Raw genomic sequence first — 13,034 nt, forward strand, 5'->3', positions numbered from 1 at the left:
GTATTTATTTGGGGTGCAATCTGGGATATTTTGGGGTGAAATCTGGGATATTTTGGGGTGAAATCTGGGGTATTTTGGGGTGAAATCTGGGATATTTGGGGTGCAATCTGGGGTATTTATTTGGGGTGCAATCTGGGATATTTTGGGGTGAAATCTGGGATATTTAGGGTGCAATCTGGGGTATTTATTTGGGGTGCAATCTGGGATATTTTGGGGTGAAATCTGGGATATTTAGGGTGCAATCTGGGGTATTTATTTGGGGTGCAATCTGGGATATTTAGGGTGAAATCTGGGATATTTTGGGGTGAAATCTGGGATATTTGGGGTGAAATCTGGGATATTTATTTGGGGTGCAATCTGGGATATTTTGGGTGCAATCTGGGGTATTTATTTGGGGTGCAATCTGGGATATTTAGGGTGAAATCTGGGATATTTTGGGGTGAAATCTGGGATATTTTGGGGTGAAATCTGGGATATTTGGGGTGCAATCTGGAATATTTGGGGTGAAATCTGGGATATTTTGGGATGAAATCTGGGATATTTTTGGGGTGAAATCTGGGATATTTAGGGGTGCAATCTGGGATATTTGGGGTGCAATCTGGGATATTTGGGGTGAAATCTGGGATATTTTGGGGTGAAATCTGGGATATTTGGGGTGCAGCTGCAGGGAGTGTGTGCTCTGTGATTCCCAGGCACCATCAATGCGATTTTTCCAGGATTTTCCCAGGATTTTTCCAGGATTTTTCCAGGGTTTTTCCAGGGTTTGGGCTGTGCCAGGAGCGGCTGGCACCCCCCAGGGAATTCTGGCACCATTCCCTGTTTTTGCACAGCACAAAATTCCTTTTTTCTGCCCAGGATGGGAATCATTCTTTGCAGATCCCTGCAGCGCAATGCAGTTCCTCAACGCTGATTTTCCATGATATTTTCAATTTTTCAATTCCTGCAAGAATTTCCTGAGCTGCTGCAGTTTGAGATGGATTTACCTGAACGCCCTGTGCTTTTTTGGGAGCGTGGATTTTTCTGGAATTCTCTGGCAGGGATCAGTTTGGGAGGTTTTGCTCTCCCACAATCCTGCGCTCTGCTGGCACCGGATCAAAAGATGACAAAAACATCCTGCAAGAAAAAACAGAGCCTTTATTGTTGCAGCTTGGGGGGGTTTGGGATGAGTGAATCCAGCCTGAATTTATTTGTTGTGCATTCAGAATTCTGCCTGGGTTCAGGGAACAAAAATATTCCAGGCTGGGATTGATAATTCCTGCCTGGAATTTATTATGGATTGATAATTCTGCCTGGTTTTGGCAATATAAAATATTCCAGGCTGGGATTGATAATTCTGCCTGGTTTTGGGAATATAAAAATATTCCAGGCTGGGATTGATAATTCTGCCTGGTTTTGGGAATATAAAAATATTCCAGGCTGGGATTGATAATTCTGCCTGGTTTTGGGAATATAAAATGTCCAGGCTGGGATTGATAATTTTATTTTTGGGAATAGGAATTTTCCAGGTTGGGATTTGGAATGAGTGATTCCAGCCTGGAATTTATTATGGATTGATAATTCTGCCTGGTTTTGGGAATATAAAAATATTCCAGGCTGGGATTGATAATTCCAGCCTGAATTTTATTATGGATTGATAATTCTGCCTGGTTTTGGGAATATAAAATATTCCAGGCTGGGATTGATAATTCCAGCCTGAATTTATTATGGGTTGATAATTCTGTCTGGTTTTGGGAATATAAAAATATTCCAGGCTGGGATTGATAATTCCAGCCTGAATTTTATTGTGGATTGATAATTCTGCCTGGTTTTGGGAATATAAAAATATTCCAGGCTGGGATTGATAATTTTATTTTTGGGAATAAAAATTTTCCAGGCTGGGATTGATAATTCCTGCCTGGAATTTATTGTGGATTGATAATTCTGTCTGGTTTTGGGAATATAAAATGTCCAGGCTGGGATTGATAATTCTGCCTGGTTTTGGGAATATAAAATATTCCAGGCTGGGATTGATAATTTTATTTTTGGGAATAAAAATTTTCCAGGTTGGGGTTTGGAATGAGTGATTCCAGTCTGAATTTTATTATGGATTGATAATTCTGCCTGGTTTTGGGAATATAAAAATATTCCAGGCTGGGATTGATAATTCCAGTCTGAATTTTATTATGGATTGATAATTCTGTCTGGTTTTGGGAATATAAAATATTCCAGGCTGGGATTGATAATTCTGTCTGGTTTGGGAATATAAAATGTCCAGGCTGGGATTGATAATTTTATTTTTGGGAATAAAAATTTTCCAGGCTGGGATTTGGAATGAATGATTCCAGTCTGAATTTTATTGTGGATTGATAATTCTGTCTGGTTTTGGGAATATAAAAATATTCCAGGCTGGGATTGATAATTCTGCCTGGTTTGGGAATATAAAAATATTCCAGGCTGGGATTGATAATTCCAGCCTGAAATTTATTGTGGATTGATAATTCTGCCTGGTTTTGGCAATAAAAGGATTGGAAATTATATTTTGTTTATTTTTGGGAATGCCATGGCCAAAACTCCGGAATTGAGTGCAGGAAGACTCCTGGTTTTTGCAGTCTCTAATTCAAATTATCCAAATTATTATGACTCCAATTATATTCCTATTTTATAACCATGTAATTCCTATGAAACTTTCAAACTTTCAACATAAATTCTTGGCATTTTTCACATATTATTATCAATTAACCCATCCCTGGCTGATGAGAACTTTGGATCCCTCCTGTCCTAAACAATTCCTGCTGTCCCCAAACATTGAATTTTAATAAAGAATATTAGGAATATACCATCCCAGTTCATCCTGAATTTCCAGGATTGGAATTTCCCATTGCCAGGAACTCTCCTCATTACCCAGGGTTTGATTTCACATCCCCCCAAACGAGTCCCGGCGGAATTAGCCCCTAATTAAGGACATTGTGAAATATGGCAGGGGCAAAGGGAATTACACCGGATTACTTTATTAATAATATTCCTTAACGACACTGGAAATTGCTATTAGGCCCGCACATTCCTGCCTGGCTATGGCAAGAGGCTTTTGCTATGCTAATCTAGCACAATTTTCTTTTCAATGTAAACAAATTATGCTCTATTAATATGCTGTTCTCCTCGCATAGTTAATTATTGGAACAGGAAGGAAGAAAACGCTGCGGCTTTGGCTGTTTGGGATGGGAAAAGGCTCCAGAAATGCTTTAATAGGGAGTTAATTATGCCCAGAATTCCAATGGGGTTGCAGTTGCGTTCAGTGCTGGGCTGGTCAAATATTGGGAAGCTGGAATTTCAATATTGAATGGGAATTTTAATATTCAAGATGGGAATTTCAATATTGACTGGCAATTTCAGTATCGAATGGGAATTTCAATATTCAATATGGGAATTTCAATATTGAACGGGAATCTCAATATAGAATGGGAATTTCAATATAGAATGGGAATTTCAAAATTCCATATGTGAATTTCAATACTGAATGGAAATTTCAATATTGAATGGGAATTTCAATGTAGAATGGGAATTTCAATATAGACTGGGAATTTTAATATCGAATGTGAAATTCAATATTGAATGGGAATTTCAATATAGAATGGGAATTTCAATATTCAATATGTGAATTTCAATATAGAATGGGAATTTCAATGTTCCATATGGGAATTTCAATATAGAATGGGAATTTCAATATTCAATATGGGAATTTCAATATTGACTGGGAATTGTAATGTTCCATATGGGAATTTCAATATAGAATGGGAATTTCAATATTCAATATGGGAATTTCAATATCGAATGGGAATTTCAATATCGAATGGGAATTTCAATATCGAATGGGAATTTCAATATCGAATGGGAATTTCAATACAGAATGGGAATTTCAATATTCAATATGTGAAATTCAATATAGAATGGGAATTTCAACATTCCATATGTGAATTTCAATATAGAATGGGAATTTCAATATAGAATGGGAATTTCAATATTCCATATGGAAATTTCAATACTGAATGGGAATTTCAATATTGCAGAGGGTTCCTTTGCACCCTCAGCCACCATCCCAGGGGGGATCAGGAACCAGCAGCTCGTGGCACAAATCCAAGCAGAGAATTCCAAATGGCCAATCTCCATCTCCAGCCTCCCACACTGAGTTTTGTCTCTTTTAGCACCTTTTCCTGTCGCTAAGTCTGGCAGCATCCAAAAACCCAGCACTCCAAATTCTGCAGCAATATTGTGAAAGCAGGCTGGGAAACTGAGCTTGGCAAATGGTGATTTTCTGTGAGGAAATTCTGCATTTTTCTGATGGATCAGGAGCATCTAAACCCAGTGACCTCAGCCAGGTTTCAGGAGGGAAAAAGAAAAATAAAAAAGAACAAATGGGAGAAAAAAAAAGACACAATCCTGCCAAAATCCTGAAAAAATTTGAGGGGAAGAGCATTGGAAATAAAATATCTTTGCAGAGTGGTGGCTGTTTGTCTGACAGATGTCTGCAATGTTCTGGGAGCTGGAGTCATGCTCCGAATGTAAATAAGATTATGGGCCTTGCAATATTTCCTTTTCCCTGCATTGGAGGGTTTTTCTTTCCCTCCCTATCCCCACACATTTTTTGCCTTGCTCAGGTTTGTCCTTTAATCAAAGGATCCAGCTGTTGGACCAAAAAGGGCAATTTCTGCCTAAAAATACAACTTAAAAAAACACAACTGCAACCCTCATCTCCTGGAATGAATCAAAGGCTGGGCAATGGAATTTCCTGAGGCCTGGATGTGGGAAAGGGGGCAGCAAATTCCTATTTTTGGGGAGCATGGAGTCATTCCCTGGCAGGAATTTTCATTTTTTACCTTTTCATTTTAGAGATGAATTCACCCCAATTCCTGAGGAGCAGCTCCAGGGCCCTGTGGCAGGAATTGTTCATTTTTTACCTTTTCATTTTAAAGATGAATTCACCCCAAATTCCTGAAACAAACCCAAGGAGCAGCTCCAGGGCCCTATGGCAGGAATTGGGCATTTTGCTTTTTGTACCCACTGCAAATTTTAATTTTAAAGATGAATTCACCCCAAATTCCTGATACAAACCCAAGGAGCAGCTCCGGGGTCCTATGGCAGGAATTGTTCATTTTTACCTTTTCATTTTAGGGATGATTTCACCCCAAAATCCTGAGACAAACCCAAGGAGCAGCTCTGGGGTTCTATGGCAGGAATTGTTCATTTTTACCTTTTCATTTTAGGGATGAATTCACCCCAAATTCCTGAGGAGCAGCTCTGGGGTCCTGTGGCAGGAATTGTTCATTTTTACCTTTTCATTTTAGAGATGAATTCTCCCCAAATTCCTGAGACAAACCCAAGGAGCAGCTCTGGGACCCTATGGCAGGAATTGGGCATTTTTACCTTTTCATTTTAGAGATGAATTCACCCCAATTCCTGAGGAGCAGCTCCAGGGCCCTATGGCAGGAATTGGGCATTTTGCTTTTTGTACCCACTGCAAATTTTCATTTTAGAGATGAATTCACCCCAAATTCCTGAGGAGCAGCTCCAGGGTCCTATGGCAGAAATTGTTCATTTTTACCTTTTCATTTTAGAGATGAATTCACCCAAATTCCTGACACAAACCCAAGGAGCAGCTCTGGGGTCCTGTGGCAGCAATTGGGCATTTTACCTTTTCCACCCACTGCAAATTTTCATTTTAAAGATGAATTCACCCAAATTCCTGAGACAAACCCAAGGAGCAGCTCCGGGGTCCTATGGCAGAAATTGCTCATTTTGCTTTTTGTACCCACTGCAAATTTTCATTTTAAGGATGAACTCACCCCAAATTCCTGAGGAGCAGCTCTGGGGCCCTGTGGCAGGAATTGGGCATTTTGCTTTTTGTACCCACTGCAAATTTTAATTTTAAAGATGAATTCACCCCAAATCCTGAGACAAACCCAAGGAGCAGCTCCGTGGCAGGAATTGGGCATTTTGCTTTTTGTACCCACTGCAAATTTTCATTTTAGGGATGAATTCACCCCAAATTCCTGAGACAAACCCAAGGAGCAGCTCCGTGGCAGGAATTGGGCATTTTGCTTTTTGTACCCACTGTAAATTTTCATTTTAGAGATGAATTCACCCCAAATTCCTGAGACAAACCCAAGGAGCAGCTCTGGGGTTCTATGGCAGGAATTGTTCATTTTTACCTTTTCATTTTAGAGATGAATTCACCCAAAATCCTGAGGAGCAGCTCCAGGGTCCTATGGCAGGAATTGGGTATTTTGATTTTTGTACCCACTGCAAATTTTCATTTTAGAGATGAATTCACCCCAAAAATCCTGAGACAAACCCAAGGAGCAGCTCAGGGTCCTGTGGCAGGAATTGTTCATTTTTACCTTTTCATTTTAGAGATGAATTCACTGAAATTCCTGAGGAGCAGCTCCAGGGCCCTATGGCAGGAATTGTTCATTTTTACCTTTTCATTTTAGAGATGAATTCACCCCAAATTCCTGAGACAAACCCAAGGAGCAGCTCCAGGGCCCTATGGCAGGAATTGTTCATTTTTACCTTTTCATTTTAGAGATGAATTCACCCAAGGAGCAGCTCTGGGGTCCTGTGGCAGGAATTGGGCATTTTGCTTTTTGTACCCACTGTAAATTTTCATTTTAGAGATGAATTCACCCCAAATTCCTGAGACAAACCCAAGGAGCAGCTCCAGGGTCCTGTGGCAGGAATTGTTCATTTTTACCTTTTCATTTTAAAGAAGAATTCACCCCAAATTCCTGAGACAAAGCCTTTCCTTAAAGCTCCGGATTGATGCCGATGTTCAGGCCATCCCCTGGGGCAATTTCTCACGGGATAACGAAGTGCTCCCACCCCAAATAAATGAATTTTAATTAAAGGAATGCACCCATCTTGCCCATCCCAGAGGTTTCCCTGCCCATCCCACTTTTCCCGGTGTCACCAGGACACTCTCCAGCTGTTCACCAAGCATGTGTCAACATTATTTACCAAGCGAATGTGATGATAATTCCGGAATAAACACGGCCATCCATACTTAATGCCTTTCGCAATCAGCCCCGGCGCTGGAGACATGTGCTGCCTGGAAAACAAAAAAAAAAAAAATAAAAAATTAAATATATTCCGGCTGAAAAATTCATTTCCAAATGGGTTGCAGGGTTGCCAGCAGATGGGAAGTCACGAGCGGGCCCTTCTCTGCCGTTTAACCCTCGCTGTGCTGGGATGGATGATGGAGAGAGGATTCTGCCAACACCTGGGTTGGGAGCGCAGATGTGCGGAGCTGCTGGGAATGACAAAAACGTGCCTGGTAAAGGAGGGAGGAAAAGGGGTTGGGTCAGGTTTTTATTTCCAGATCAAAGCTTTAAAGGTTTTTCTGGTGGGGCCACAGGTGGGGGGAAAATTGGGAATAAAATTGGGGGAAAATTGGGGAAAATTTGGAATAAAATGGGGGAAAATTGGGGGTAAATTGGAATAAAATGGGGAAAAAATGAAAATAAAAATGGGAAAAAATTGGGGAAAAATTGGGCAAATTTTGGAATAAAATGGGGAAAAATTGGGGGTAAATTGGAATAAAATGGGGAAAAAATGAAAATAAAAATGGGAAAAAATTGGGGAAAAAATTGGGGAAAATTGGAATAAAATGGGGAAAAAAATGGGAAAAAATGAAAATAAAAATGGGAAAAAATTGGGGAAAAAATGAAAATAAAATGGGGGAAAAATTGGAATAAAATTGGAATAAAATGGGGGAAAATTGGAATAAAATTGGAATAAAATGGGGAAAAAATGTAAATAAAAATGGGAAAAAATTGGGGAAAAACTGGGAAAAAATTGGGGAAAATGGGAATAAAATGGGGAAAAAAAATCATCAAATGCATGGAGCTGCCTAAAGGATTGCAGGGTAAAAATGGGAAAAATTCAAATTATAATGGGGAAAAATTGGGAAAAAATTGGGGAAAAATTGGGGAAAAATTGGGGAAAAATTGGGAAAAAATTGGGGAAAAAATGGGGAAAAATTCAAATTATTTTGGGGGAAAAATGGGAAAAAATTCAATTTATAATGGGGGAAAATTGGAGAAAAAGTGGGGAAAAATTTGGAGAAAATGGATGAAAATTTGGGGGAAATTGGGGAAAAAATGGGGACAAATTTGAGCAAAGTTAGAGAAAAATTGGAATAAAATTGGGGAAAATTTGCAATAAAATGGGGAAAAATTGGGGAAAAATTGGGGAAAAATGGGGAAAAAATTGGGGAAAAATTGGAGAAAAAAATGGGGAAAAATTGGGGAAAAAATGAAAATAAAATGAGGAAAAATTGGAATAAAATGGGGAAAAAATTGGGGAAGCAAGCTGCATCTCGTGATAAATGGGATTTTTCCAGCCCAGGCCCCGTTCTGGCCTTGGTCAAACCAGCCCCTGCCATCCACATTAGAGGGGATCCAAATGCCAAAATTGGGAATTTTTATCCCAGAGAGCTGCAGGGCTCCCATCCATCCACTGGAAGTTTTCCATATGTGAATTTCAACATAGAATGGGAATTTCAATATAGAATGGGAATTTCAATATTGAATGGGAATCTCCAAATTCCATAGGGGAATTTCAATATTGAATGGGAATTTCAATCTGGAATGTGAATTTCAATCTTGAATGGGAATTTCAATATAGAATGGGAATTTCAAAATTCCATATGGGAATTTCAATATTGAGTGGGAATTTCAATATTGAATGGGAATCTCCAAATTCCATATGGGAATTTCAATATAGAATGGGAATTTCAATATTCAATATGGGAATTTCAATATTGAATGGGAATTTCAATATAGAACGGGAATTTCAATATTCCATATGGGAATTTCAATATTGAATGGGAATTTCAATATTGAATGGGTATCTCCAAATTCCATAGGTGAATTTCAATATAGAATGGGAATTTCAATATAGAATGGGAATTTCAATATTGAATGGGAATCTCCAAATTCCATATGGGAATTTCAATATAGAATGGGAATCTCCACATTCCATAGGTGAATTTCAATATAGAATGGGAATTTCAATATTCAATATGGGAATTTCAATATTGAATGTGAATTTCAATATTGAATGGGAATCTCCAAATTCCATATATGAATTTCAATATTGAATGGGAATCTCCAAATTCAATATGGGAATTTCAATATTGAATGGGAATTTCAATCTAGAATGGGAATTTTCATGTTCCACATGTGAATTCCCAATTTTTCCCACCGACGCTCTGCACAATGACCTGACCCCGGTGCCTTTGGGGGTTTCTTTTCCTCCTTTCCAGGAAGGTTTTATCTCATCCTAAATGGAATTGTCCCTTTTGAGTGGATCCAAACCCCAAAATTGAGAATTATCCCAGAGAGATGCAGGGCTCCCATCCATCCCCACACACCCCCCATTATTTTTCCCAATTTCTCCCTTGGGGTTTTTTTTTATTTTCCCCCCTTTTTTCTCCATTTGAAAACTCCAATTTCTCCATTAATTCTCCGCAGCTGCCGAGACGTTGCCGTGCTTTTGATGCCGGTTATTAACGATGTGCTGGCTCCTCTTTTTTCCCAAAGATCAGTTTGTACTTCCCCCCCTTTCTCCCTTCTCCCTCGCCTCTGATGGAGCTCAGATGTTTGAGGAAGTTCATCTCCCAGCGATTAGGAAATGTGTGGGCAGCTCAAAAGACACTGGGGAGGAGGAAGAAGCTGTTCCTTTTTATTCCCCCCAAAGAAAAGCATTTTTGGCTTCGTTTCGGGGTAAAAAAAATGTTGTGGCTCCTTCTTGATTTCCATGTTTTTGGGGAGATGTTTGCAGCGTTGCAGTTTTGGGTTTCTCCACCACTCCCAGCCCCAAGGGAGAGATCAGAAAATACAAATCCTCCTCCTCCTCCTCCTCCTCTCGGTGCCAAGCAGGTGCTGAAATGTGAAGGGATTTCCGCGCTCCCAGGGCTGCGCTGTCGCTTTAAGAAAAAATAAACTCGGCTCTGAACTACCCAAAACCCTGCCATTTCCAGCCTGGGCTTGATTAATGATTTTTCTATCTAATAAAAGGTTCACAAACCATCTGTTTTTCTCCCTAATGCCTTGCCCAAAGGTTTTTCGTTCCTATTTCAGGCTTGGGGCCAACTGACATTCCCCCTTTTTTTTTTTTTTTCCCAGCCTTGTAAACAAACCCTTCTCTCTTTTTAATCTTCCAGGGCTGTTTCCTACCCATCGTTATGCATATTCATTGCGAGTAAACATTTTTAGTGTCTACACTTAATCTCTTCCACTGGCAATTACTGTTCGACGCTGTTTTGTAATGCAGAAGGGCCAACGCTTTCCCTTCTAATAACAGCTGGGTCGCAGATGGGGCCCGCAGTCATTGTAGAAAATAAAAATTTACAAGATGCCAGTGGAATTTATTTCGGTTTTATGGAGTCACAGGAGGAACCTTTCTGTTCTCCGCACGAGGCAGGCTTTTGACATTTCATCAAAGGGGGGCTCAGGTAGGGGCTGGCAGCAGAGCAGGTGGGTCCCATTAGGCAGTGCCATGGTTCATTTATTTGGCAGTGATTGGCTGAGATGGGCGGTTGGGTTTGACATGCCGTGGGTATCTCGGGGAGCGTCCTGCTGCTGGGGTGGGCATGGGGGCAGCGTGGCACCGCCTTGGGGACACCTACATTGGGACACCCTCATTAGGGCACCCTCATTGGGACCCCCTCATTGGGGCACCCTCACTGGGGCACCCTCATTGGGGGCACCCTCATTGGGGGCACCCTCATTGGGACACCCTCACTGGGACACCCTCCTTAGAGGCACCCTCATTGGGACACCCTCCTTAGGGACACTCTTCTCTAGGATGGCATCTTTGTCAGGGATGGCACACTCCTTGGGACCCCCTCACTAGGGCACCCTTGTTGGGGACACCCTCATTGGGGGCACCCTCACTGGGGACACCCTGCTTAGGGACACTCTTCTCTAGGATGGCATCTTTGTCAGGGATGGCACCCTCCTAATGGGCACCTTCCTTGGGGCACCCTCATTGGGACACCCTCATTGGGGGCACCCTCATTGGGACACCCTTGTTGGGACCCCCTCATTGGGCACCCTGCTCTGGGCACCCTCACTGGGGCACCCTCATTGGGGACACCCTCACTGGGGACACCCTCACTGGGGACACCCTCATTGGGACACCCTCATTGGGGCACCCTCACTGGGACACCCTCACTGGGGCACCCTTGTTGGGGACACCTTCCTTGGGGGCACCCTCATTGGGACACCCTCATTGGGACACGCTCACTGGGGATGTCCTGCTTAGGGACACTCTTCTCTAGGATGGCATCTTTGTCAGGGATGGCACCCTCCTAATGGGCACCCTCCTTGGGACACCCTCATTGGGGACATCTTCATTGGGGACCCCGTCACTGGGGACACCCTCTTGGGGGCACCCTCATTGGGGGCACCCTGCTTGGGACACGCTCATTGGGACCCCCTCATTGGGACACCCTCATTGGGACACCCTGCTTGGGGGCACCCTCATTGGGGCACCCTCACTGGGAAACCCTCACTGGGGACACCCTGCTTAGGGACACTCTTCTCTAGGATGGCATCTTTGTCAGGGATGGCACCGTCCTAATGGGCACCCTCCTTGGGACACGCTCATTGGGGACCCCCTCATTGGGGGCACCCTCATTGGGACACCCTCACTGGGACACCCTCCTTAGAGGCACCCTCATTGGGGCACCCTCATTGGGGGCACCTTCATTGGGGCACCCTCCTTGGGGGCACCCTCATGGGACACCCTGCTCTGGGCACCCTCATTGGGGCACCCTTGTTGGGGACACCCTCATGGGACACCCTGCTCTGGGCACCCTCATTGGGACACCCTCATTGGGGACACCCTCTTGGGGGCACCCTCCTTGGGGGCACCCTCATTGGGGGCACCCTCATTGGAACACCCTGCTCTAAGATGGCACCCTTGTCAGGGATGGCACTTTCCTATGGGATGGCACTCTGGATGGCACCCTCATAATGGGCACCCTCCTATGGGATGGCATCTTCCTATGGGACACCCTCCTATGGGATGGCACCCTCCTATGGGGCACCCTCCTATGGGATGGCACTTTCCTGTGGGATGGCACCCTCCTATGGGATGGCACCCTCCTATGGGATGGCACCCTCCTATGGGATGGCACTCTCCTATGGGATGGCACCCTCCTATGGGATGGCACCCTCCTATGGGATGGCACTCTCCTATGGGATGGCACCCTCCTATGGGATGGCACTCTCCTATGGGATGGCACCCTCCTATGGGATGGCACTTTTTCCTATGGGATGGCACCCTCCTATGGGATGGCACTCTCCTATGGGATGGCACTTTCCTGTGGGATGGCACTTTCCTATGGGATGGCACTTTCCTATGGGATGGCACTTTCCTGTGGATATTCCAGGATTCATTCCATGGTTCCCGGATGGATCAGCCCTGGACATTCCATCATTCCCTGGATATCCCATAAATCCCAGCAGGATCAGCCCTGGATATTCCAGGATTCATTCCATGATTCCCAGCAGGATCAGCCCTGGATATTCCATCATTCCCTGGATATCCCATAAATCCCAGCAGGATCAGCCCTGGATATTCCAGAATTCATTCCATGGTTCCCAGAAGGATCAGCCCTGGATATTCCACAATTCCCTGGATATTCCATCATTCCCTGGATATCCCATAAATCCCAGCAGGATCAGCCCTGGATATTCCAGGATTCATTCCATGGTTCCCAGCAGGATCAGCCCTGGATATTCCATCATTCCCTGGATATCCCATAAATCCCAGCAGGATCAGCCCTGGATATTCCAGGATTCATTCCATGATTCCCAGCAGGATCAGCCCTGGATATTCCAGGATTCATTCCATGGTTCCCAGCAGGATCAGCCCTGGATATTCCATCATTCCCTGGATATCCCATAAATCCCAGCAGGATCAGCCCTGGATATTCCAGGATTCATTCCATGATTCCCAGATGGATCAGCCCTGGATATTCCATCATTCCCTGG

The 13,034-nt window shown here is 43.2% G+C and overlaps 1 long non-coding RNA gene across 1 annotated transcript; it reads right to left on the reverse strand.

Moving 5' to 3' along the window:
• Nucleotides 1–752: 752 nt before the first annotated feature.
• LOC141727219 (uncharacterized) lies at nt 753–7,284 on the reverse strand. The gene is made up of 3 exons (XR_012578266.1): nt 7,250–7,284; nt 6,988–7,078; nt 753–1,113 (listed from the first exon to the last, which is right to left on the reverse strand). It is a non-coding gene; the product is annotated as an uncharacterized LOC141727219 (long non-coding RNA).
• Nucleotides 7,285–13,034: the final 5,750 nt, after the last annotated feature.

The sequence above is a fragment of the Zonotrichia albicollis genome, chromosome Z (assembly GCF_047830755.1).
Source record: "Zonotrichia albicollis isolate bZonAlb1 chromosome Z, bZonAlb1.hap1, whole genome shotgun sequence".
NCBI lineage: Eukaryota > Metazoa > Chordata > Aves > Passeriformes > Passerellidae > Zonotrichia > Zonotrichia albicollis.